Source organism: Bacillus rossius, chromosome 7 (genome assembly GCF_032445375.1).
Source record: "Bacillus rossius redtenbacheri isolate Brsri chromosome 7, Brsri_v3, whole genome shotgun sequence".
Lineage (NCBI taxonomy): Eukaryota > Metazoa > Arthropoda > Insecta > Phasmatodea > Bacillidae > Bacillus > Bacillus rossius.
The window spans coordinates 38,032,194-38,057,785 of record NC_086335.1 but is presented as its reverse complement, the minus strand read 5'-3'; the positions used below and the strand labels follow the sequence as shown (position 1 = coordinate 38,057,785).

General features: G+C 40.1%; 1 protein-coding gene across 1 annotated transcript in view; it reads left to right on the top strand.

The window, feature by feature from the left end:
- Positions 1 to 6,656: 6,656 nt before the first annotated feature.
- The window catches only part of LOC134533835 (carbonic anhydrase 2-like), a 70,706-nt gene continuing 51,770 nt past the window's right edge, over positions 6,657 to 25,592 (top strand). The window contains exon 1 of the mRNA XM_063371527.1: positions 6,657 to 6,726. The gene's annotated coding sequence lies outside the window, so the exon portion shown is untranslated. The remainder of the gene's footprint in view (positions 6,727 to 25,592) is intronic.

The following is a 25,592-nucleotide window of genomic DNA, read 5'->3' as shown; positions in this document are numbered from 1 at the left end:
TTTTTATTTTGATGTAAATTTACAATTATTACATGTAATGCCAGAGGCTCACACCAGAATGCATTATGAACATATTGTCCGTATGCTGCCAAAATTGACCAAGTTAAAAAGTGGCAGGGATGAAATTACTATCTGCCTAATAAAGGGCATAAGTAAAACTAATAAAAAATGCCCAGGACAGTTTCTCAAATCATTTGACAAGGATTTAAAATGTCAGATTTCTGACCAAGTCTCAATACATAGCTAAAATGTTGTTTGTATGAATATTGATAGAGATAACTTATTCAATTTTGTCCCTTTTCGACTTGGTCATTTTTGGCAGTGTACTGATGACATATATTTAGTATAAGATACACCTGGTAGAAAGTTACAATGGTAATAAGTAATATTATTTTGGAATGGAACCTGCCTGCTTAATGCTTGCAATATTTAACACTGCATGAATGAGCCCAGGGTTTTCCCTGTGTATATGCAGGTTATATTCAGGCCCAACTTAACTAGTTATAGTCTAGATCTAAGATAGGGGAGTTATTCATGGCATCAAACACTGCCATTACTGGCCAATCCCAGAAAAATAAAACACACAATGCATGCTACTATTTCTGCATGGCTGACACCCAGCGTGATTAGGCTTATAGGCTTCGGCCGGCCTGAGGCGCATTTAGTCTTCCCTAAACCAGACCACTCCCAAACTCAGTTTTTGTTAGGTTAAGAAAAATATTTTTAAAAAAGTAATCAATACAGAAAACTGTGCACGAGATGTGAGCCTGTTGGAGAAGCAGCACAAATATACACATTTTAGAATTTCTAATGCCCTTAACATTGCAACTTGCAAAAATCTGTTACTGGACTAACGATGGCAATAACAAAATTGTTTTAATCTATGAGAGTTGGCTTCGCAGCTTGCGTCTGGCGAGTCAGTTATCCCAAGTTCAATTCCAGGCCAAAGCTTCGTGGAAGATTGCCTTCCCGGGTTTAGGAACTGGGTACCTATTGTGTTGGACCTTAATCCCCATCATTGCGGAAGCCAATGGAAACCAAAGCAGAATCATAGCTGATCTCTCTATGGTGACGGCTGGGGGATCTCACCCAGTCCCAGAGATGATGAACACATCAGGTAACTAGGTACTTCTCAACACCGTGCTGACAAGAGCCAACGGTGGTCTAGCAGTCAGACCACCCGCCCCTCACCAAGGTGAACTGGGTTCGATTCCTGGCGGGTCCACACTCAAGATTCTTCTGAAATCTGTAAAACGTAGCGCACATTGCCGTGAGCCGGTGGGGTTTCTCAAGGTGCTCCTGTCCTTTACCTGTTCGTTCCGTCACACTCGTCAGCTCTCATCTTTTCTAACGCCCTCGCTTTCAACTAGACTCCTAGTCAGGGGTGTATTTATGTTAGTGAGGGGTAGTGATAAGTGCAACGCTCGCTGGTGCTTCTAGCGTGGTTATAGCCTCTGAGCTGACTTCTCGTCGTGGACAGGGCAACTGTGAGATTTCGGCGGTAACCAATAATATTATATGGTGGAGCAATGAAGATAAAGGTGTAATGCCTATCCCTTAAGTGCTTTCAAGAATCTGTACCGGTTTTCTCATGCATACAAATTATCCTAAAACTATGCGTTTTAGCAATTTTCACTCATCTAAAAATAAAGTTTAAAAAGAAAATGCGGAAAAAGAACTACCCATTCACCCTCGGCGTATGTTTTTAAAAATTAGACCCCACTTTGATATCTTAAGCAGTTTTCAAATACCTAGTTTTTTCCCCTGAAGATCTGCACACCGTATGTGCTCAGGTAGGCGGGTCCTTAAGCCTCAATTCATCTATTCATTCACTACGTTGATCGACACAAATGCTACAGCTTGCAAGACATGGCAGCTGAGTAAAGGACAGCTCTACAACTTATGTTTAAAACTTTCCCGTACATCCTACACTGAGTGAAAATTTCCAACTCAACATTTTAGCACCTTCTTTCTCTATACACTTGTATACTTGTCTCTCTTGCATTGCCTTCGTTCCATCCTGCTACCACTATACACCAATGTGTAGCTTCATGGCACACCCAATGCTGGACACTTACCACGGGTTCCACTTTGGAGGCTCATTGAACCAGGTGATGTACCTGCTTTATGGTACAGCCACAACATAATAATTTACTAGGTACCTTAAATCACTGAGTGCTGGCCAATGTATCCCACACTTGATCAAATAAAAGTGTCCAGATAATTTTCTGACGATTACGATGAGGAAGAGTCGAAACATTAGAATGTGTAAATGTTTTCAAATGTTCGCTCCAAGCATAAATATTGCTTACACCTGGATTTTTCGTAGTTGGACAACGTGGCGGATGTAGCTGTGATCCAGTTGGTTTTCTCGGGGTACTTCCTAGTCCCCTGCATGTCCATTCCGTCAATGTTTCATTCCACGACATCAATCTTCATTGTCGACGAGACGTTAAGCTATACTTTATTCTTTTAATAATTATCAACTAAAAAATTCTCATTTTATCGATAGAGAGAAGTGACTTCCGTAACCACTAGAGCGATCAGCGTTTGTTTATATGTATGTTTGTAAGTGACTTTGTCCGACGATAACTTCCAAACCGTTGATTGGAGTTTCATTAGTATGTAGGACGGTATAGCCAGTGGAAGTTTGAAGTTCACATATGAGCAATACAGTCGAAGATTTGTTTTTATATATCTAAAAACATACACATTTCGAATTCAAATTCAAACTCATTACTTAAATTTCTGGCCTGAAATTAAAAGACGATAGTGTCCGTAGGGAGCATAATACTGAATGCTTCAAAGTATACTAAAGAAAATAACATGTAAATAACTGTAAGTCAATTATATCTACTACTTCTGTATGAATATATGTGTTGAGTTAACAATAATAATACAGTTTGCATTATTGACTAATATCAACGTATCTCCATTTATAGTTTTCCTCGGAATTGGTTTCTGATTTAATTTGATAACATTAGTTAGTAGGTTGATAGTATTTTACTTCAAACTGTTTCCTTGGTTCGTTCTGATAATATTTTTTTTTCAGTTCTTACCTACACTCAAAACGGAGCATCGCCAAGGCTCACTTCGGGCCGTACTACTAGTAGTTACGCTTTTATCCACTATGGAATACGTAGTCATGTTTCAGTGTAAAGAAAAAAAAAATTAATGGATGAGATAAATAACTCCAGACGCAAGTATTATGTTTTTAGATCTCCTGGATCGTTATGTTATTCGCGTAACACTTTGGATATGCGCGTTGCCTATCTCAAAACGTACAGGCGGAGCCTTACAGCGGTACACTCGATGCGGTTCGATTAAAAACTTATATGATGCGTTCGTAGTCACCACGAAGTTAAGAAAATTACAGGAGATGACGTGCTGTGACGTAGTTTAAATAACTTTCTACCTCGCCATCGCCATATTGCAACGCTCGAAACATGGAGGAAATGGTCTTGACCATCCCGATGACGGTTAACAAATATGAGTATGTATTCCCGTCGTTAAACAGAGTCACTGCCATGATCGCACCGAGGCTTACCTACTGCTTGAATCTGTGTGTGAATGTATGAGAGACTGGTTTTAATTTAATACTACTAGTGATCTTGTTTTGGCGCAATTTACTAGGTGTTAATTAATTTCCAGCATGTGTATGCCTATGCTCAATTTTTAGTTACCTCTAAATTACCGTTGTGTTAAAATTTTTTTACCTAATTATTTTTAAACATTTAGCTAGAGTTTAATTATACTTTATATTTTATTACCTATTTTATCATCTATAATGTTTAATTTATGTTTATTTTTTTTTAAATTTCAATTCATGATTGTAATAGTAGGAAATGTGGCTAAGTGTAAGAAAAGGCGTATCGCCTTATCTTCGCCACCAGTAAAGAATATTTTATGTAATTAATAAAAAAATTTTCCATAATGCAAACACTACACTTCAGCGAATGTCTTGTGTGTCCTGCAAATATGGCACCGATCATCAGCTGGCCAATAAGCGGCTTCGCGCGGTCTCCATGAAGTAGTGCGTAACTGGCCACACCCTGGTACTCACACACACATTGTCTAGGCAGTGATGTCGAAACAGAGATTCGAACCCATAGTTCAAATCGTACTCATTTTTTTTCACCATCATGTATTAGCTATTCTTACTTACCATGTATACATTTTAACAATTTACTAAACTTTCCAGCCGACATGCTTGGGTTCAAATTTTATTCCCAGCCCGAACAATAACATTTTAAAATAAGATTTAAAATAAATAAAATGTAATTTTAACAGTGAACACTTGATTTGTGTTTATCGGAACTGGAGGTGGGGTGTGAAGTCCGTCGCCGGAGACTTGTGCGCGGGCTCTGACAAGCTTTAGACTGTGATGTCAACATGGTCCGAAGCGCGAACTGCAGAAGCATTGTCTCGCTGAGCGACAGGTTCGAGATAGTCGAAATTTCACCTCAACCGTGCTGTTTCGGGAAGTTTTTGAATTTGCATATGAAGCAAAGCTTACCCCTCATATCAATCGCGTGGTTAAGCTTTGGAAACTGTTGGCCACTAACAGGAACATGTACACGTATTTCTCTGTCAACAATGAGACCAAATATTGTACATGCCAAACGTATTTTAATGTTGTCTGAAACGTCAATAAGATGTTTCTTTGCACTTTCTGACTTCTTATTTTGGATGCACAAACCGTTATCTCCACCTTGGTTACTACAAAACATGTGGTTTCATAAACTAAGTTAACCAACTTTTTTTTAATAATCCTACAAAATATCTGTCTAAACACGAGTGTGTCCAATTTTTGTGGTTCGGTGACGTTGGGTTGTAGTGAAGTGTGGTTATAATTAACGAACAATGAGAACTGTGACTGTGACCAGCTACAGATATTGGTCATAATTTATAGTAACTGATGGCTTTTGTCGTTAAGTTTTCTATCCTCCGCTGACACGCCTCGCGGATGTTTCAGAAAAAATAATTTTCGTGAGAGCAATATGGGAGATACAGACTACAAAGCAAAACCAAGGAGGTTATCGCTATCGCAGTAAGAACCCGTGCAAAGCAATACAATGTTAAGGTGAAAGGAATTAAAAAATATATATATCTTGGTTTGTGGGTGAATGTTCATAAAGACTATTTTCCCTTTCATGATGATGAGTCCTGATGCTCAGTTCTCGGTGTGTTCATTCCCTGGTAACTTCCGCGGTGAGGAAAGCTGCGACGCAACAGAGGTTCTCACGGCAGAATGGTTATTTGGTATGGAACAGTACTTATATGAAAGTACATAATTAATGTATAATTCCTGCAACAGCAATATTCCCATATCTCCGGTATGAACCCGTGGCATGAATACCAGCAAAATGGTTCGTATTAAGTCATGATAATCCTTATCACAAATTCATTTAGATGTTTTCGTGTTAAGCCTTTGTGGGAAGTAATATCCTATAAAAATGCTTGGCTTCGGCCACCTCGTTAACTTAATGTGTAGGTATATCTATATTTTGTTAATTTTTCCACCATATGTAAACACCGAACATGTTATCGTCCATTTATTAAAAATATAGGCAAACATCCAACATCATAATTTTTGGCTGATCAAACAAAATGTTCATAAATTCCGGGGTGTTAATTTATTGGGTGGCATAGAATGCCAAAACAAGCAGTTTTTTTTTTCGAAAGGTACGTGTGTCCGGAAACGAAGCCCTGCAAAGTTAAAGGCGCAGACAGCAGCGTGCAAATTTGAATTTGGCGGGCTCCAGGGGACTACTCCACTGGCTGGACGCGCGATGACTTTTAAAGCATGAAGCAGGCGACGAGCCGGGCTCAGAGGTGAGTCAGCCATACGCCGTTTGGTGTTCACCACCCTGCTAGGCATGAAACTACCGTTTTTTCAGGCAGCCGCTGTTGTTTAAGCCGTGCGAAGCTCTTCCTATTCGGTACACGTCTGTTGTGAAATAGTCCCTGATGCAATGTTTTCCACGTGGTTTTACACCATTGACATATCGGCCATCTTTGCGAATGATAAGTATGTCTGCCGGTCGAAACTGCGCTGATCACCCAAAGTCACACGTGTAAACGTACCACAGCCAACCATTCACTGTGCTGCACACCAGGCTGCTGGTTGATGATGCCTTTTGAATAACTCCAAACGTCTGAGCCAGGCTCGTCTGCGCAGTAATACATTTCTTTCCTGACTAATTGTTTCCATGGAATTATCTGTGCTGTCTGTTCATTTAAAATTTGACATCGGAAGATACTGTGCTTGTTTTTTTTTTTCTGTGTGGTTTTGGTGTACTCATCTTACTTGTCCATTCTTGTAGTTTCTCCATGATGTACAGGGTCAACCAATATTGGTGTATGTCCTAAAAATAAGAAGTTTTAAATCAAATTCCTCCATTGGAAGAGTCATTCAAGGAACTTTTAGAAACTATTGCAGTTCATTTTCTTTTTTTTTTTTTCTTCCCTTCCACAGCTTGGGAGATGCACACAACTTTACTTCCTCAGCTTCCTCGTGAATGCCTAGACTGCGCAGATAAGCCGTGAGGGGCACGGGGAGGGGAGGGGGCGGCGTCGCGGCCGTGAAGTGGTCTCCCCTCGACGGCGGCGGTGAAAGCGCCCGCCCGCCGCCAGCCAGTACCCAGTACCCAGCACCCGGCGGCCCGGCGAGTACCCTGGTACCTCCCGCTCCTCCTGCGGGGCAGCTCACTCCCGCGCACCTCGGTGAGTGAACGAGTGAACCGGGCGGACCTCGCCATCTTGCACTTCCCAGACATTCTCATGCTGCTCCAGTGGCGTGCCCAGGATTTTGCTCTGGGGGGTCAGGCAGAAGGCTAGGGCCTTTCCGGGGGGCCTGGGGGGTATGGAATACCCTCCAGCTAGGCGGGGGGTCCGGGGGTTCTCCCCCGGAAAATTTTTGAAAAATATGTGTTCAATATTGCTGATTTAGGCTATCTAAAAATACTGGCCGTAACTTAATAAAAGTCAGTTTTATGAATTTAATATTAAAATATTTTTAGCCCTAGGAGGGGGGGGGGGGGGGTCCGGTCCCGCTCGTCCCCTCCCCCCTAGGCAAACCCCTGTGCCACTCGCAATAGAGCTCCCGTGCTATTTTTTTTTTTGCTTGACATAACATAGGTCTTAGCTTTGGCTACTTGTCGAAGTAAACACTTGTGAACTGGTTGTGGCGATGATGACAGTCGTATTCGCCCGCGTGAACCAATAAGTTATTTCCTCTGCAGCGCTTACAGAATAAAACCTGTTAATCATGCTGCTGTAACAAGATATACAGAAGGTCTGGCAGACATGATTTATGCCTTGACATGCAAATAATATTTTAAGAAATAGCATACTTGGCTGACACCGACTCCAAAAATAACAATAATTGTAACTACATTATATTATCGTAATAATTTGATTGACTTTTAAGTAGTCTAATATTTTTCATTTGATTTTACTTAGGAGAACTCTATAAAACATTTTGATCATTGTTTGTTATTCATAGGTATGTGTTGAGTTATATTTGAAGTGGGTTGGTACCTACCTACCTTCTTGCGTGGTAAACACATAGATCGTACATACATATTGATGAGTAGAAAAAGTAATTTGATTATTAAGTTGTAGAAGAATACACAATTATTTTTTTACTTTTTAGTGCATATTATTTTGTGTTGGAATTGTTTATTTTGAAGTCGGTTTTTTTTGTTAAAATGTTTGTTTATTTTTTTTCATTTTTAGGGACTCTGAAGTACACGAACTAATTTGTCTGAATATGGGTAGACCTACTAAACGTGCTGATCAAATGAGAAAGTGCCGTTTAAAGGTCTGAGGTACCAAACCTAAAATTAATAAAGTACTTTTTTTTTACTTTTTATTGCATTTTCATTTAAGTATATTATTTTGAAGTCAGTTTTTAGATTTTGTTAAAATATTATTTATTTATACTTTTTAATTTAAGTTCGTAAATATAAATACAGGTATGAAGTGTTTTTTTAATAATAATATATGTTAATGTGCTTCTTCATTATACAGATCATTATAGATTCATGTACCAGTATCGGCCCGTGTTAGTCGTGTCTTATCTGTGTCTTGAAGAACTACCTCTTGAAGTCACGTTTAACCAAATTAAATGAAATTAAAATAACAAACTTAAAAAAAATGTTGCTATTGCTAATTAGCGCCATGGCAGGCTCCTAAGAATTGAAGAGTTCCGTTACTTTGTCATGGATCCCATGATCAGAACCTAACCAAACTCTCATTAAAATACCCTTGAAGTACGTCTTTTCCAATAAAAAAAAATTTATCGAAATCGGTTGGCGTGATATTGAGTTATTCGTCCTTTTGTCGCGCACACATTTAATGAAAATTTAAGACTTATATGGTTTTCTCATGGATGCCATTGTCAGAACTGGACCAAATTTAAATGGGACCACACGGGAAGCACCAGCTTTCAAATGAAAAAAGAATCATCAAAATCGGTTCACCCAGTCAAACGTACTGAGGTAACAAACAAAAAAAAAAACATACAGTCGAATTGATAACCTCCTCTTTTTTTTGAAGTCGGTTAAAAAAAATTGGGATAAATTGTTAAAATTTTGAACTATAGGAAAAATATGGAGAAAAAAAAATCCATGATGGCGGGGCCTAATGCCCGTTAAAGTTACAGTGGCGTGGGTGCCATTTCTCTGTCTCTTCCATGACCCGTAATATTGGGATTTTACTATTTTCAAGAGGTCACCTTAAAAATTTTTTAATAAAGGGGCTCAGAATTTGTTCGGTATTTGGTCAACTTGTTGCAGTTTCACTGCTGGTGATAATGTGTGACACCGCCGGGACTTTAGGTGTGCCGTATCGTCGGCATCGGGACCAGCAGAGGGGGGGGGGGGGGGGGGGGGATGTAGTTGTGTGGAACGGAACAGGGACGGAATGAACTGGCGACAACAGGCCAGCACCCTCCATCCGCTTATCGCTCCCTCTAGCGTGAGTGAAGAGTGGTTAGATACGTGCCCCCTCCCTATCAGCCTGTTATACTGTTAGCGTGACAAGCCACGTGGTTGCCCGCTGGGTCGGTTTCTCCAACTGAGCTGCGGTAGGTTGCGACTGGAGAGGAGAATCAGCGAACCTGTGGGGAGGGGGGAGTGTGGAGTGCCCGAAGTAAACAACAACACGGCAACATAAGCCGCGTTCTCCACAAAAAAAAAAAAAAGGATTGCCTGGGCTCGAATCTGGATCGTCTTTGGTGGGTGGCGAGAGCGCTGATAACTCGATAACTGCGGCACTGCAAACATGGGTAAACAATTATCCATGCTTACACGAGCCAAAACTCTCCAGGGACAGAAGATTCTGCCCAACGGCAAAGGGGGGGGGGGGGGATGAAGTGTTAGGTTATTTATTTATTTATTCGCATTATTTTTTTTTCTGGCTGCACGACTCGTCAATAGCGTAGTAGTTGGAAACGGTTGCACACCACGGCAAAAGAAAGGTAATAAAGTAAGGAATGTTTTATGCCCTACTGTAAGGAACTAACTATATTAGCATTTTTCTGGAGAGATTTCCTGTAAACTATATAGTTAATAAAACTGTAGCGCTGAATGATTGACAGACAACGCAAAGCTTAAGCCGGTTGGGTCTAGAAGCATGAAATTTTGCACATGAGTCGCTTATATAACGTATGTAAGAACGAAGAAGGAATTTTGAATATTCACCCCCTAAGGGGATTAAATAGGGGATGAAAGTTTGTATGGAAGTTTGTCATTTTTGAAGTTTGAAATATGGAGATTGGTGTTTAGGCTTATGTTAATAAACATATGTCCGTTGTATCAGCATTTTTTTTTGTAATTCATCAAAAATGAGGATCAAATCTTACTTTCCCATCGGCCACACGGCTAGTATTGTAATAAATTACAATAAATTTACAAACGTTACTATTAAGATTCTACCTTAAAAAAAGCGAATTTTTTTAAATAATTTCAGATAACGGTTTCTTTGTAAAAACAATGCCGTATTTAAACCTCCGAGTTCTGTTATTTTTTTGGTATAAACATTGTAATAACATACGCGTAAGAAAATAAATATGTTTTTGCAGTAGTCTTACCTAGTTTTAATAATGTTTTGCTTACGTACTAATATTATGCTTGTGGAATCATGTTCGAAGTAAGTGAACTAAGTACCAGTTATTTTAAGAATACGGAATAGCAGAAACCAGGATGCCCGACCTGGGATTCGAACCCGGGAACTCTGGAGTGCGAGTGCAGTGTCCTGACCACTGCTCGAATCCCGGGGCGGGCCAAACCTGATTCCTGTCTCCCTTCTGTTCCTAGAAATCGCGCCAGGCAATCTCTGGGATGATTCCCTTCGTACAGGGAGTCCATTGGACGAGAAGCCCAAGGTTCACACCGGTCCATTCCGTGCCCCGAACAGTTCCGAAGTTGATCGAAGTTTGCCGCTCGCTCGTGCAATGTCGATAGCACCCACGCACTCAACATTGTTCAATGTTCTTCAATATTCACTTGGAAAAAAAGTTTTGGGTGGGAAACAGTCTTGGTGATTGCCGTAACGTACTGACAATTTTTTTTAAAAGTTTCTTTACTTCGCAATATAAGATGATAACAATTTCACACTATATCGGTTTGTAATTTTTTGACCCACGCTACATAGGAAAAAAATTGTTTTAGCAAAATATTATTTTGGAAACAAGTACCCAAGAAATAATTTAAAAAACTACAAGAAAAATATTTTAAATTTGTGGAACACATTGCTATTGCCTTTTTTTTAATTATATGAAATATAATTTTGGAAATAATACTGAATACTTCTTGTCGTGCTTAAGTAATAAAATTGGTGTATAATTTTAATTTTGTATTGATGATTACACCAGAAATTATTTTTCAAAACATTGAAAATATAATGGAATATTCACCAAATTGGACTTCATTTTGTTTGATGTGCTTATTAATAAGCGTGGTTAATACTGGGCAGCTATTCAGGGAACGGTTTACAAATAACTTTAAGTATGGAGGTACTGGAACAACACGAGGCATAAATGACCGAACAAGAATCCGTATTTCACGAACTTTTTTTTTGTAGCATACAGTTACTTAGATTAAAAATCTAAAAATTTACAGATATATGTAATTTTACATGATATTTTCAGTTACAGTTACAAAAAAAAAATGTATTGTACTACGCACGCCTCTTGTAAGTGTGCTGGAGCAGAGGAAATGGGACGGGGGCGTGGCCACCTTTGACACCCCTGGTGGAAGACAATGGTGCGCATGCGTATTGTGCACGAGGCCCGCTTCGAGCTGACGCTGAGTTCTACATATCAGGGAGTACAGGCGCCTGGGTACAGCCGTGGGCTCTCTCACAGTTGTCCCATGCGCGCCAGTTCAGAGCCTTGCGCTTAGAGGCGATATCGCGCTAGAAGCACCAGCGAGCGTCGCGCTTACCATCCCACCTCACCGACACACATGCAACCCGACTAGACGGGCCCCTTAAAGATTTAAAGATAAAGATAATGATTTAAAGATTCTGTACCGGTTGTCATGCGCCTACAAATTACTCTAGAACACACCTTTTAGACATATTAACTCCTCTAAAAACTTAATCCGAAATCAAAAGTACTTTTCGGCCCTCAGAGAATTCTTGAAATATTTTAGTAAACAGACTCCACTCGGATATCTTGAGTAGTTTTAAAATCGTGTTGTTTTTCCTGAAGCTCTGCACATCGAATGTGTGTCCGGGTAGGCGGCGCCCTTAAACCCTATAACAAACTTGTGAGACATGTGTTTGTCTCCCAACGACGGCTTCATCGGCGAGGCGAAGAGGGAAGATTTCACTGGTAAAGTAAACGGGGTAGCAACTAGGGCAAGTGAACTCTCCTCACTACCCTGTTATCCTACACACGGTAGAGTTTATGTCCACAAACAGAGTTATAAATTTGGATAGTTCAGTACAGGAGCCATGGCTTCCAGCATTCTATACGCAATCATGTTCGTCATAGTGCTCTAAGAAAATGTTTGACAAACTGTGGAAAAGCATTATGTAAGAGATCCGGGAATGTTTATGAGAGTAAAGAAGGGAGAAAATAATATCCTCATAAGCTGCCTGTTACATGTCCCTGTTTCTGTATAATATACAGCGTTAATGTTCCACACACATTAATTTTCGCGATACAATTCTACACATTTAATATTTTCCGCTTGTGACCACCTCACCTTCTTTAGTAAAAAGAGCACCATTATTTATTAACTAACTCGCTAGCTTTCCTACACTAGACTGCACCGGTTCACGCAGGTAAAGTACGCGCGCTGGTGAGCCGTGTAGTTGAAAATGCGGTGGTGGGGGAAGGCGATTGGGAGAGATACTATCCACACGTGCTACCCCATTCGACTCTTCCAACTACTAGCTTCAGTGTACTCTCCCAGCTGTCCATGCGAGGATTGTAGCGAGAACTTTCTCACTTGCCTCAGTTGATATCCCGTGCAATCGCTCCTTAAGGGGCCCACCTCGCCAGGGGTTTATCTGTGTTAGTGAGGCGGGATGATATGCGCGACGCTCGCTGGTGCTTCTAGCGCTGTGTCGCCTCTGGACTGGCGCGCAGTCTTCTCGTCGTCACGGGATTTCTGTGAAATTTGAGCGGTGACCGTAACATTATATGGCCGAGAAACGAAGATAAAGGTGTAATGCAAGTCTTCTAAGTGATTTCAAGAATCTGCAATGCTTGTTTTACGCCTAAAAATTACTCTGAAAACATGCGGTTTTAGCCATTTTAACTCTTCTAGAAATACAGTTTCAAAACTGAATCCGAAATCAAAAGTACTTTTCGGCCATCAGTGAACTCTTAAAAATGCTTTTCTTAAACAGACCCCACTCGGATATGTTGAGTAGTTTTGAAATCGCGTTGTTTTCCCTGAAGCTTTGCGCACCGTGTGTGTGCCCGGGGAGGGCTGGTTCACACTGGGCCAGTGGCGAGTGGACGAGCAGACGGCAAGTGAAGGGCGGTGTGGTGGGGGGAACTACTCGACGTGGGGGGAACTACTGTCGCGGGCCAGGTCCGGCAGAGTCGCGCCCCGGGTGCGGTGCAGCGCACGCGAGGGAGGCACGGCTCGCAGATCGGCACACGCGATAGGCACGGCGGGCAGGGCGAGTCGGCGGGTTGGCCAACCAGCGCGCGTGTCGCAACCCACCCCCCTGCAGAGGGACACGCCTGCCCCGGCACTTGCAGTCCACGTGCGCCGGGTCGTCGAGCCATTCCTGCAACTGTGAGTTGTCTGGGACAGAGCCGGAGAGGCCACTGCTGACAGAGGGTCAAGTGTTTACAACTGATTTTACTTGCTAACCGGGTATAAAAGGTATTTTTTTTTTTTTAGGTCTCTTAGTGTCACAATGTCGTGTACTTGAGACCTAACGTACTCCACTTACCCTTGTGGCCTTCTTGAGATTCCGGACTGTTCAATGTTTGGCCTCTTCAAACGGCAATAACCAGCCGAAAAGGTTGTTGATTTCATTTTTATTATTATTTTTCTTTCAAAAAATAAATCTAATTGTAAAAGAAATGTTTAACTGAAGTAAATAATTTTTAACACTTTAACAATATCTATCACATAATTTTACTTAATGATTCTACCTTTATCGTTTTACGATCGGTATGTGCATGTATTTGTTGGAACGTCCTTTTAAACATGTTTAGTTACTATTTAATTATTCAAAACTTGAAAATAACCTTGAAGATTCTTTCAATTACTTAATGTTAAATTAAACCAGCCACAGAATAACCCGAAGTACGTTGAAAGTACACAGATTCGTTTACTTGCGAGCTTGCGTAGTTTACTTCCAGTTCGGACAATCCTTGCGATGTCACTTGTATGTCACTTGTATGTCACAAGTATAAACGACTTCAGGCGAGTTCGGACACGGCCAATACGGAAACGCGCTATCGCTGGTTCGCACTTCGCTGAGTTCGTCTGTGCGTCTCTGTGTGGTCCGAGGTAGTTTGTTTTGTCCCCATTCACTGTTCTTGTAGCAACTGTCAGCTCACTATGTTCGTCTGTTCTGTAACATTTTTCTGTCTAAATCACTTCCATAGAATTATCTGTGCTGTCTAGGCATTTAAAATTTGACATCAGCTGATCTTGGTGTGCCTATATCGACCATCAAAACACGAAGTGGCGTAACTGCAAAAATGCCGATGTTGAGATATACTGGCTACAGACATATCTTTACGTGGTCTATCATGTCACGAAGTGGCGTAACTTAATTCCCAATGGTTTTGAAGATATAATGCTTTTTCATTTCGTCGTAAGTGTTTTGGAGACTATTCAGCAAAACACGTACTGACTTAAGTTAACTTACGCCTGTTCGTGTTTTCCGAAAAAAAAAATTGTTGACTATTTCTCGTTTTACACGAAGTGGCGTAACTACATGTGGGGCGGTCGGAAAATGCAACCTAATTGTTTTGTTGCACAAAGATGGGAATAGAGGGAAAACACCGGAAGGAAGACTGATACCGCAATACCGCACTATCTATATACTGATCTGCACCACTATCTGCTCGTCTGTCCATCACAACACATGCTTTAGATGTAGAGCCCAGGTAAGCATTTTGTTAAAATATTACTTATTAGGCCTACAACCATAACTAACCCTTAACCACAGACGTGAAACTTTTGTGCGTATATACAGGCGTGAGGTCCCACGCTGCAAATAATGCTGACACTAACACAGACGTGAAGTCAGGTGTCAGATAACCACTTATCGCTCCGGCGGCAGAGAGAAGACTGAATGGTAGGAAGGTACTGAAGATCATGTGTCCACGAGGTTACTGGTTACTGATGGCAGAGGGCGTCAGAACGCTGTGTGGTCCCGGGGACCTCATGTCTGTGGTTAAGGGTTAATAAATTAGTCTGCATATAATTTGTACATCAAGAACACTTATGTTCACCTTTAAATGCATTGTTTGATAAACTGTTTATTAGTGAATTATTACTGCAGGTAAAATTAACTCTAGGCTATTTTGAAGTGGACGTTACAACATACATTGCAAGTTTAATTTTGTATATTTATAATACATTACTTATTGTATCTTACAGATCGACGCTGGAGTTTGCATGCAAGTAAGAAGTGGACTAAAAGAAGATGGACGCTTTAGTGAAGTGGACTGACGGCACCCGGAACGTGGTGAGATTAACTGATTTAATTCCAGTTGATAAGGGCAATGCTTTTAAAAAAGGCTCCAAAGTTAAAATGCTTTACAATAAAACATTTTATTTTGGAACAATAATATTGTTAGAAAACAGTGATTCAGATAGCATGTCTGATGAAGACGAACAGGCATTGGCCGAATTTGTGCCTCTTTCCCGCCTTAAGAGCAATAACAGAGATACCGAAGCTGATCACAACCCCAACACTTCATTTGGAAATACAGATATAGCCTCTAATGTAGACTTAAATTGTTTTGGTAGTGAACCCGATGACAGCGACGCGGATCCAGATTTTACAGAACTGTGCGAATTAAAAAAATGTAAACTAGTAGGTGTTCAAACATGTTGTTGTGGATTGCTTGTTTGCAAATCCCACTGGTCAAAAAATGAATGTGACCATATTGTTTTAACTGATAGCAGCGATGAAAGATTCATTGCTAAATCTCCAAAGAAGAAAAAGAAGAAACCCCAACCTAAGTTTGCAGAAAAGAATAATATTGATAATACAGATCCCATGCATTCTACATGTACTTCCAACGGTTGTAACTTAGAGATTTTTGCAGCTTGTGTGAGATGTCTTGAGTTACTATGCTTTAGACATTTTGAGGAAAGTGATGAGTGCAAAAACCATACAGATAATTTAGAAAAATTGGAAACGCTCATCGAAGAGCCAAGAGAGCCAGAAGATTTTGTTACAGAAGGGTCTGCACGAGAATTTCCCTTAGAAAAACGGTACAAAATAAATAGACAGAAAGAAAGAAAACAAAGGAGAAACACTGGTCACGGCTATACACAAGAAAAGTCTTACAATTTAGTTGCTCCAAGAGAAATTAAAGACCGTTGCATTGGTAGATTCTGTGAGAAAACCAAGAAGTCTTGTAGTAAATTTACAGATGAAGACAGACAAAATATTTTCAAGTCGTACTATGCTATGGGTAGTCTTCAATTACAACGAGAGTTCATTGCAAGACACATAGTGTCAGGGGCAACAAAACGCAAAACTACAGTTGGCGACAGTCGTAGAGCACAGTCAAAACAGTATTTTTTAACATTAAAAAATGAAAAAGAAGCAGTGTGCAAAAAGTTTTTTCTTAATACTCTTAGTATTAGTGAACGAACAGCAAGAACAGCTGTTGGAAAAGTAGCAGAGACAGGTGTTTTAGAACCAGAAAAGCGTGGAGGAAGACAGGAAACCCTAGCAGCTAGAGATGCAGATATTCGTAAGCGAATGACCGATCACATCAACAGATTTCCAAGAGTAGAAGCGCATTACTGCAGGGCTAATACAACCAGAGAATTTCTACATGATGATTTGAATATTAAAAAAATGTTTAACCTTTACCAAAGTGAAGATCCCAACGCCAACAAGGGCAGCATCGGGTTATACAGACTTATTTTTAGAAGTTTAAATTTAAGTTTTCATCATCGTAAAAAAGATATGTGTACTCTCTGTATGACTTACAAGACAGGCGATGGAGACACAAAGGACAGAATTAAACAGAGGTATGACCAACACATTGCGGAAAAAACAAAAGTTAGAGCAATAAAGGAAAGGTGTAAAGCAGCAGCAATTGAAAACAAAACTAATGTTTGTTTAGTATTTGACCTTCAGCAAGTAATCTTCTTGCCGAAAACCAACGAGAGCGCCGTATTTTATAAAAGACGCTTATCAGTGTACAACTTTACAATATACGACTTGGGAACCAAGGACTGTCATTGTTTTACTTGGAATGAGTCAATAAGTAAAAGAGGTTCATCTGAAATTGCTTCTTGCATATTCCTCATGCTTAAGGAGCATGATAAAAACAACGTAGGCAAAAAAGTGACTTTGTTTGCTGATGGCTGTTCTGGCCAGAACAAAAATAGTATTCTGCCTGCAATGTTCCTTTACTTTTTGTTCAATAGCTCTAACATTTCTGAAATTAGTTTGAGATTTTTTGAACCTTACCATGGTCAAAATGAAGGTGATGCTGCTCACAGTGCGATTGGCCATGCCATAAATCAAGCAGGCGATCTGTTTGTTCCTTCCCAGCTGGTACCAATAATTAAACTCGCCAGAAGGGCGCATCCTTACATAGTCCATCAAATGGAAACAAGGGACTTTTTGGACTTTAAAAGACTCTCCAAAGAACTGCGCATTCTCACCATTCGAGAGGATAACGAAAAAGGACAACCCATAAATTGGCCTAACATGGTAGAGTATGCTTTTAAGAAAGACCATCCTACAACAGTTTTTTTCAAGAACAGCCATCTTGATGAAACGTACAGATCATTTACTTTAAAACGTGATGCTGACAAGAACCTGAAGATGCCCCTAGATCGTCTCAACGTTCTACCGCAGGCTATAACAAAAGAAAAGTTCAAGGATCTGATATCACTTTGCGAAGGACCTACTCCCGTTGTAAGGGCTGCAGAGTTTCAGAACTATTACAGGTCCTTACCTAATTAACTTTTCAAAGATTGTTGTCTAGAAGAGATGAAACTTGAATATCGTTATTAGTGTTTCTTCTTTGTTATTGATATTTTATCAATCAATATTATTTAGTTAAGATAAGTTTTTTTATCATTTTGTATGTTTTTTAAAGCTAAACAGTACTGTTTTTATTGAAATTGACATCAGGTTATTTTATTTTACTTTTTTTTAAAACAAATTTTTTATTTTATGAAACCAACAAAGTTGAGTATCACTAAGTGGATATTGTAGTTCTGATAATAATTATTTTGCCTAGTTTTTGTTGTTTAGAAATTTTTGTTTAAGAGTGTAGATTTTTCAATGTATACATGTTAGTTTCACTATAGTAAAAATTTTTATGTAAGCAGTTTTCAAACCTCTACTTTTTTAAAACCATAACATATTATGTGAAGCTACTCGATTAAAAATTTTTTTTAATAATACACTGTGTGAAGAAGGCCCAATAATTAATGCTGAGTGATTGAGTTATTTACTGCTAATATGATATACTTTCCTAATAACCTTTAGTGTTTGTACTAACAAACGATTTGTATTGTTATAAGTAATAAAACTTGAACATTTTTCATTATTTAAATGTTTTATTTCGCGGCGTAACTCTGCAATGAATGAAAACAACAAAACACGAAGTGGCGTAACTACAACATTTTTTATATTTTATTATAAATCTTAAAATATAAATTTGTAATAAATAAAGTAATTATAGGTAACCCAAGTCAGACATCTTAAATATATATAAAAAATTAAATGAAGGGTTTTCTAGTTTGGGATTGTGCGGTATAGCACTTCAAACATAGGTGCTTTTCTTATTTTTGCTCTCCTGAAAAGTTGGCATTTTACAGATACGCCACTTCGTGTTTTGATGGTCGATATATTCAATTTTCTGTACTTAATTGAAGTTTTTCTATGACATATAGTGTGAAACAGCAATGGTGTATATCCATGAAGGTACATACCAATAATTTTCAGCAAAATTTATCGGCCGTAAGAACATTTCTGTACCCCGACAACCCAGACGATGTACACTCTGTTGAAGATAAGGTGAGAAGTTTCTGACAAGTGCTGAATTTGACAGCTAAATAGTGTGATGTAAAAAAACAAATAAAACCACGCCATTTTACTTTTATAAGAATATTCAATTGTAAAATTTTGTAAAAAAAAAGTCCATCTTATTTCAGTTGCATGTCTGACCTGTGGACGCAGTGCATAACATGTAAAGGGAGCAGAAATAATGAACGATAGGACCGGAAATACTTTTGTTTGTCGATAGAGCCTTTACCGTTTACACCAAAATACACGAGCCCTGTCGGCGGGGATCCACAGTAAACGTAGAAACAACAACTTAAAACAATTATAACTTATAATGCTCGAAAAATCCACCTACTTAGGACTGTCATAAGTTAGAACGATCTTGACTTAGAAGCATGCAACTTAGAAATACATCATTCCGAAACTCATAACTTAGAAACGTTTTAAAATCATTACAAAAAAACTATCATAACTTCTAAACACTCAACTTAGAATTGTCATAACTTAGAAACAACGCCGATCCACATGACGTAGAAACTTCGTAACTTAGAAACACACAACTTGCAACTGGCATTACTTGGAACACGTATCTGAGAAGTATACAACGCCGAACCACATTACCTAGAATCGTCATAACTTTGAAACACTCCACTTAGATCAGGCATAAGTTAGAAAATACCATCTTGAGTGTTTCTAAGTTATGTGTTTCTAAGTTATGAAAGCACCCCACTTAGGCGAACGTGCGCAAAGCACACTAATTGCGTTTTGTTGGTGTCACACGATGCGTTTCTGCCGCTACGGCTAAAATTTCCCCCGCGTTTTTTTTTTAAGTCGATATTCTTTCGACCGGCTTTTTTCTTATAGAGTGCACAATGCAAGGTCTCTCAATGAATACACTAAGTTAATTCATCAAATCAAACACGTGCTCCTTCACAGTTTGGCTAGGAACTCAGGAATCATCCTGTACGTGTGCTTCAAGGTCGCCTCTGCGTATCGCTGGTCGTGTCCGCGCGCCAAGTCGGCGAAAATGCGGCCGTCGCGAGTTGCGTCACGTCGACGACACTCGGCCTGACATTTGCCGCCGCGGTACTGAGCACGCACTTTCAGAGTTCGCCAGAGAGAGACAGAGAGACCCTGCTTCGTCGCGGCATTTGCTGTGATTCACTGCCGAGGCGGTCCCGCGGCGGTGAATCAATAGACCTCGATGCGACTTCAACAAAGGACGCATTTCGACACCGCTTACCGCGAGCTGCTGAGTTTGATGTACTGGTGGTGCCACCAAGCGAACCTACGTGCGCATACAATCCACTGGTGCAACGCGCCGCGGTCCGATATACGTCATGATTTGACGTACATGTGTGAAAAAACAAAAAAATGTGCCCAGATGTATCAACCAGTTTGAAAGATTCCTTGTATGGTCGGAGGATAGGAAGATCATCGGATGAAAATCACTTGAAAGTTAGCCCCGGTTTATTCAAACACAAAAACACGTGGCCTTTTTTCTTTTTGCCTCCTTAGCTGTCAAACGTCCTTCCTTTCTCACTCCAAGAGGTTTGTTAGCCCGCTGTCAACACAGTAAATAACTCTGAAAACAGAGTAACCAGTAGTCTGTGCAAGTATTTCTTTGTGGTTGGCACAAATACTTTAAACTAGAAATTATGCGTGCGGCTCAGAAATTATTTTTAATCCCGACGGAAATTGTTGTGAGTCACTACCGATAGGCTGATTCCGGGACAAGTTGTTGAAAGCTGGCTGAGGGTTGCTTGCACCACTGTCATTTTGGTTCCAATGGCATAACTTATATAGAACATGTAATAAAAATACTAATCCGTTCATAACAACGAAGTTAGTTCCAAAGATTATATCTGTGCATGACGTAAATATTTCTCGCACGATAATTGCATGTCAGTTTGGGGTTTATCGGTTCAATTAAAGCCCCGCCCAGTGTGGATGGAGAAAATAGTTCCTGATCCAATCATAGGAAGGCAAATCATATCAGTTTTATTTCAGCATAGACGGCTCGGAACGGAGCCATTTCGGTTTCGTCACCCGATAGACAGACAGGTTATGTGCAATAAAGATATGGGCTGTTTCAGAATCAAGCCAAGACATGTTCTTTACCGATGCAGCTTCGACCAAAGGCTTCATCAGAGAGAAGCTAGCTGTGAAAGAATGTCAGAATAATTTCGACGCTAACAAAACCAGTAGTTATTTTTTTTGTGCGTTAACAATTTTTTCTTACTCTATTTTCATGCTTTTTTTAATTTTTACGCGTTCAAGTTAATTATTCGGCATTAATAGATACATGTAAAAGGGTGTGTACATCAGTTGGCTGGTTAAGCAATAGAATAACTTATCATCACATGAGTAGTAACCTGCGCAGCTTGTGAAACGAGTTGCTCGCTTCCTTGCATTCATCATTGTAGCACTTGAAGATTTTATGGTGCTAGATTTTAGTAAACGTGTGAGTAGTAAATAATAGCCGGTACGGGGACTGGGTTTTAAGTGTGGTGTTGGCGGCGGTGTCTGCTGCATTGGAACTTACATCTCTGATTACGTCACGGCGGCCATCTTGGGCTCAAAATTCCTCAAAAATAACTCAAAAAAGACTCAAAATTCCTAGAAATTTCCCCATTTCAAGGGAAAAATTCCCATTTTTAGTGAAAATTTCCCTTTTTTCCCTTCGGAAATTTAAAATTTTGGAATTCGAAACACCTCAAAGACTTTTGCCTTAGAAAGAACCAAAATTCCGCAAAGCGGCTTAAAGTCCGCATTTACAAGCCACACTAAGCAACCGAGGTCGTAATCTTGATATTGATCGTAAACTAGAAATTTTTTTTTTTAAACTAGAAATTTTATTTTTTTAACCAAACAATTCTGAGAAAATTAAAAAAAAATTGCTTACTTCAAATGTTTAGTTACGCAATTCGTCCCAGAATTTGGTTGGATTTCTGGTGAGAGTAAACATGAAATATATATATATAATTAAAAAAATCTTAATTACAATTTAAATAAAATTGTGATAAAAAATTTCTTACGTTACACCTGCATTTTTAATTATGATGTCACAGCTACAATTTTAGTTAGGCCAGCTATCTTGAAAATCCGAAATTATTATCAGATTTTAACGGGAAAAAAAATCAAATTTAATAAAATTAAGGTTTAAAAACGCACTTACGTCATTTAGTCCTCGGTTCAAACCCGGTGAGGGCAAAAATAAAAAGGGCGACGGATCGTTCCTCTACGGAGTTCACCGACAGACTGATTTCCCACCGCTAATGTCAATATATATATATTACGGCAGCTAGTATGACGTCACGTTCCAAAATTTGTTTTCATTTGCTGGAGGCCGCAATCTTGTTTTAGTCTGCTGGATGCCGCCATCTTGTTTTAGTTTGCAGAAGGCGCTACCACCATGTTAGTTTCATTTGTATCCACTAGAGTGCAGTAATTATTTATTTCCAAGGCTCCCGCCATCTTGAAATTTGACCACCATCTTGGAAATCTGTAATTTTTAAGCTAGATATTCGGGAAAAATTCCAAAAATCGCCAAAAAAACATTTCTTTGTTTTTATGTGAAACTATCTAGCACAGGAGTTTTTTTTGTGATAGTTAATTAGAATTTCTTCGTATATTAAGATCTTAATTTTTTTCTTGTTGAGTGAAAATGTAACTGGGAGCAATTTTGCTTAAGGTGTAAACTTTCATACTACGTATGATATTTGAGTCCAGGTTGATCAGGTTAGAGGTCAATTTTTATTTTATTTAATCCTCATACAAACCTGTTCCAACACCTACGCTGAGAGATTTCAGTTAAGGTAATCAAAAATAAATAAATAAACACGAGCGGTGTGTTTGAATTCAAGCTTCTACCGACGGATAAATATTCCACGAAAACCGTCCCAGAGTGTCGGTACAAGCGTGTGGACAGAGAGCTTTGTGGGTAATGCAAGACACTGTATTTTGTTAAAGGTCACGCGTGCTTGCGCTGCAGAAGACGTCCATTAGCAATGAGGCACGTAGCTAAAGATAATGCCGCTCGTGTCCTTACCGCTTTCAATTGTTAGGTGCCACCACGCGCTTTGTAATACAAAAAAAAAAAAAATCTTTATATCGAACGCACACGCGCACACACACACAAAAAAAAAACCCTCCATTGAAAGCTGGAAACTCACAAAAGTGTCCGCGGGTTTGCTATTCATCCGACGCGTGGCGCTGCTGTACGACTGCGCCAGGAGAACAGAGGTGCCTCGGGTTTGGCTACGTATTCGGGTAAGGGGATCCTTCGGCCAATCAGATTAACGCTTGCCATTTCTAAACTGTGTTGGGGGGGGGGAGGAGGAGGGGGGGGGGGGAATACGGTGTGTACCGACATCGTTCGGGGTCTGACACTCGATGGTTGACGGCCGACAAGAGCGGGCGGCTCGTTGGACCGCCGAAGAGCTACCAGAACACTGACCAGCAAGCCTTACTCCTCCCGTCAGGAGGCTGGAGGTGAGTAGCTTCTACGTCAGACTCAGCGCGAGAGTAGCCACTTGAGCCCGGACTGATTTATAACTGTCGTTCATTAACATGGCTAGGAACATGTAATTTCATTTTTCGCGAAAAAAAAAATTCCGACCGCTCCTTAGAATGCAATGAGGTATGCATACACTAGCGATTGTTCCATTATAACTGGCGGACGTCTGCGAGAGAATCATTATCTGACCGGACCATTCAGGACGCGTTTGCTTACACATTGAATGGCTGTGATTCGAGTACTAACAGTGAGCGTGTATCTCAAAGAAACCCAACCAATATTAAGCTATTTTTATTTTGTTTTCTTTAGCCATATCAGTTTTTGTAGGATTTAATTTTACATACCTATAATTAGGGGCACTTTTTCGCGACATGGTTTCTAGACTATCTGAGATTTAACACTATAGCATCGTCTGTCGGTTTTCTTTTAGTTAAATGTTCGCTGTTAGTGTACGAATCACAGCCATTCCATGCGGAAGCAAACGCGTCCTGAATGGCCTGGCCAAATAAGGCAATTGCTTCTCTCGCAGACCAATCACAAGGAAGAGACAGCTGGTGCAGGCATACCATATTGCAGTCTGTTTATCGGTCATAATTTCTCGCTAAAAATACGTAGCCATACCTATAATAAACTTTAAAAACAAAATACACAAAAAATGTAACCTTCATCTGTTCCAGACTCGTGTATTTATTTTCAACCTATAAAAGTTCACTTAGTCAAACTACAATTTTTTTTTAAATTTTCAGTCGGTATTCCGTAAATAAGGATTCAGATATTTCCTCGGCGAGGTCATGAATTGTAAGAACTCGTTTACAACTCAGGACCGATGGGTGACCTAGTTTTCAGTCACAGGTTTCTCCAGCAACAGCAATACTCGGTGTCCACTGCGTGGTATATACCGTGTGCAACTGGTCAGCTCCTCTAGCTGGTTCAGCACTGGCTGTGACCAGCCACTGGATTACGCCAAAACCGATAGATTTTTTATCCCTAAGAAATATGCACAGTATAATATAACATCCCAGTTGGCGGTCCTATGTGAGGGGTAATGGAGAAGTGCCCCCCCCCCAAACTCTTTAAAAAAAATTAGAAATAACAACAAATAACTTACTTAATTTTTTTGGTAATGACTTTTCAAGGCAACAGAAGTTCTATAAAATAGTTTTTAACGGACTATTATTTTTCAAAATTTCGAACTCCCTGTTTAACTTGGATATATTCCATTCCTCCCACAATTCTTCTGTCATCTACGGCTTCCTTCACTTGGGTCCTTCCCTAGAATATCTATGTATTTTAGCTTACTATCGCTTGATATATTTCAGAAATACTTATCTGTAAATGAGCATCATGCTTGACTAAACTTTATTCGGCTTTGCGACAGGTAAAAAAAAATTACTGTTCAGGGGCCACCTGATCAGGCGCGTGAGCTCTAGCAGCGCGGGGGCGATAAGGGCGACACTGGCTCCGGCATCACACGTCTCTTCGCCTCTACGCGTCGGGCACACAGCTAGCGTGCAGCCTTCCCGTCGGTAACATGCCTCTACGAGACTTGTAGCTGTGTTGGATTTAGCATGCCTAAACAAATCCGTGCAACGCCCGTTTTTAGCCTTTGTCACTGTCAAAAAAAAAATACACGTTTGAGAAGAAACCCTGGAACGAAATATGTATAGAAACACGCGACGGCTCTTCAATGCTATTCGTAATGAGACACTTGTAATGAACCTGGAGCGGTTTGTTGGTAAGTGGCTCTGCACACAGTTTGGCGACCCGGCTAGGCGGCCATCTTAAGATTTGACGATAAACTGGAGCCTTCATCGCGTCCAATCCATTCTTGGAGACCAGGAGACAGAGCTTCAAAAACTGGCCTGAGTTTGTTTCCCAGTTGACTCTGACACGAGCTTGACTCGTTTCCATCGCAGGGCGGCAGGGGAAATACGTCTGGACCAACGTTTTGTTGCTCTATCCCACCAGTCAGTGAGCATGAATTAGAGGCTCGTTTAGAGCGTTGTTTTCTAAACTGCTAATTAATTTCGTTTGTGGTTTAGAGGTGGGTTTTTGGAAACTGTTGCCAGCCATCCCAAGACGTCTGCTGCAGACATCAGTCACAGGGAGTTCCAAGCCCGCGTGTGGCTACCCCCGGCTCCTTTAGGGCCAGACCGGATGCTCTTAGTTTGCGATGTGGCGTTTGTGAGAGAAGGGGCATCACATCTCTTTCACCGCTTTCGACTCTCTTCAAGAAAAGTTTTTAACCGGGTGAAACGTTTTTTTAATTTTTAATTCTAGGTCATGCTCTGCGCCAAAACAGTGGCTGAAATGTAGTATTCGCATTGTGGAATCCGTTTTGAATGACTGTGTTTAACGACGGAGATTCACT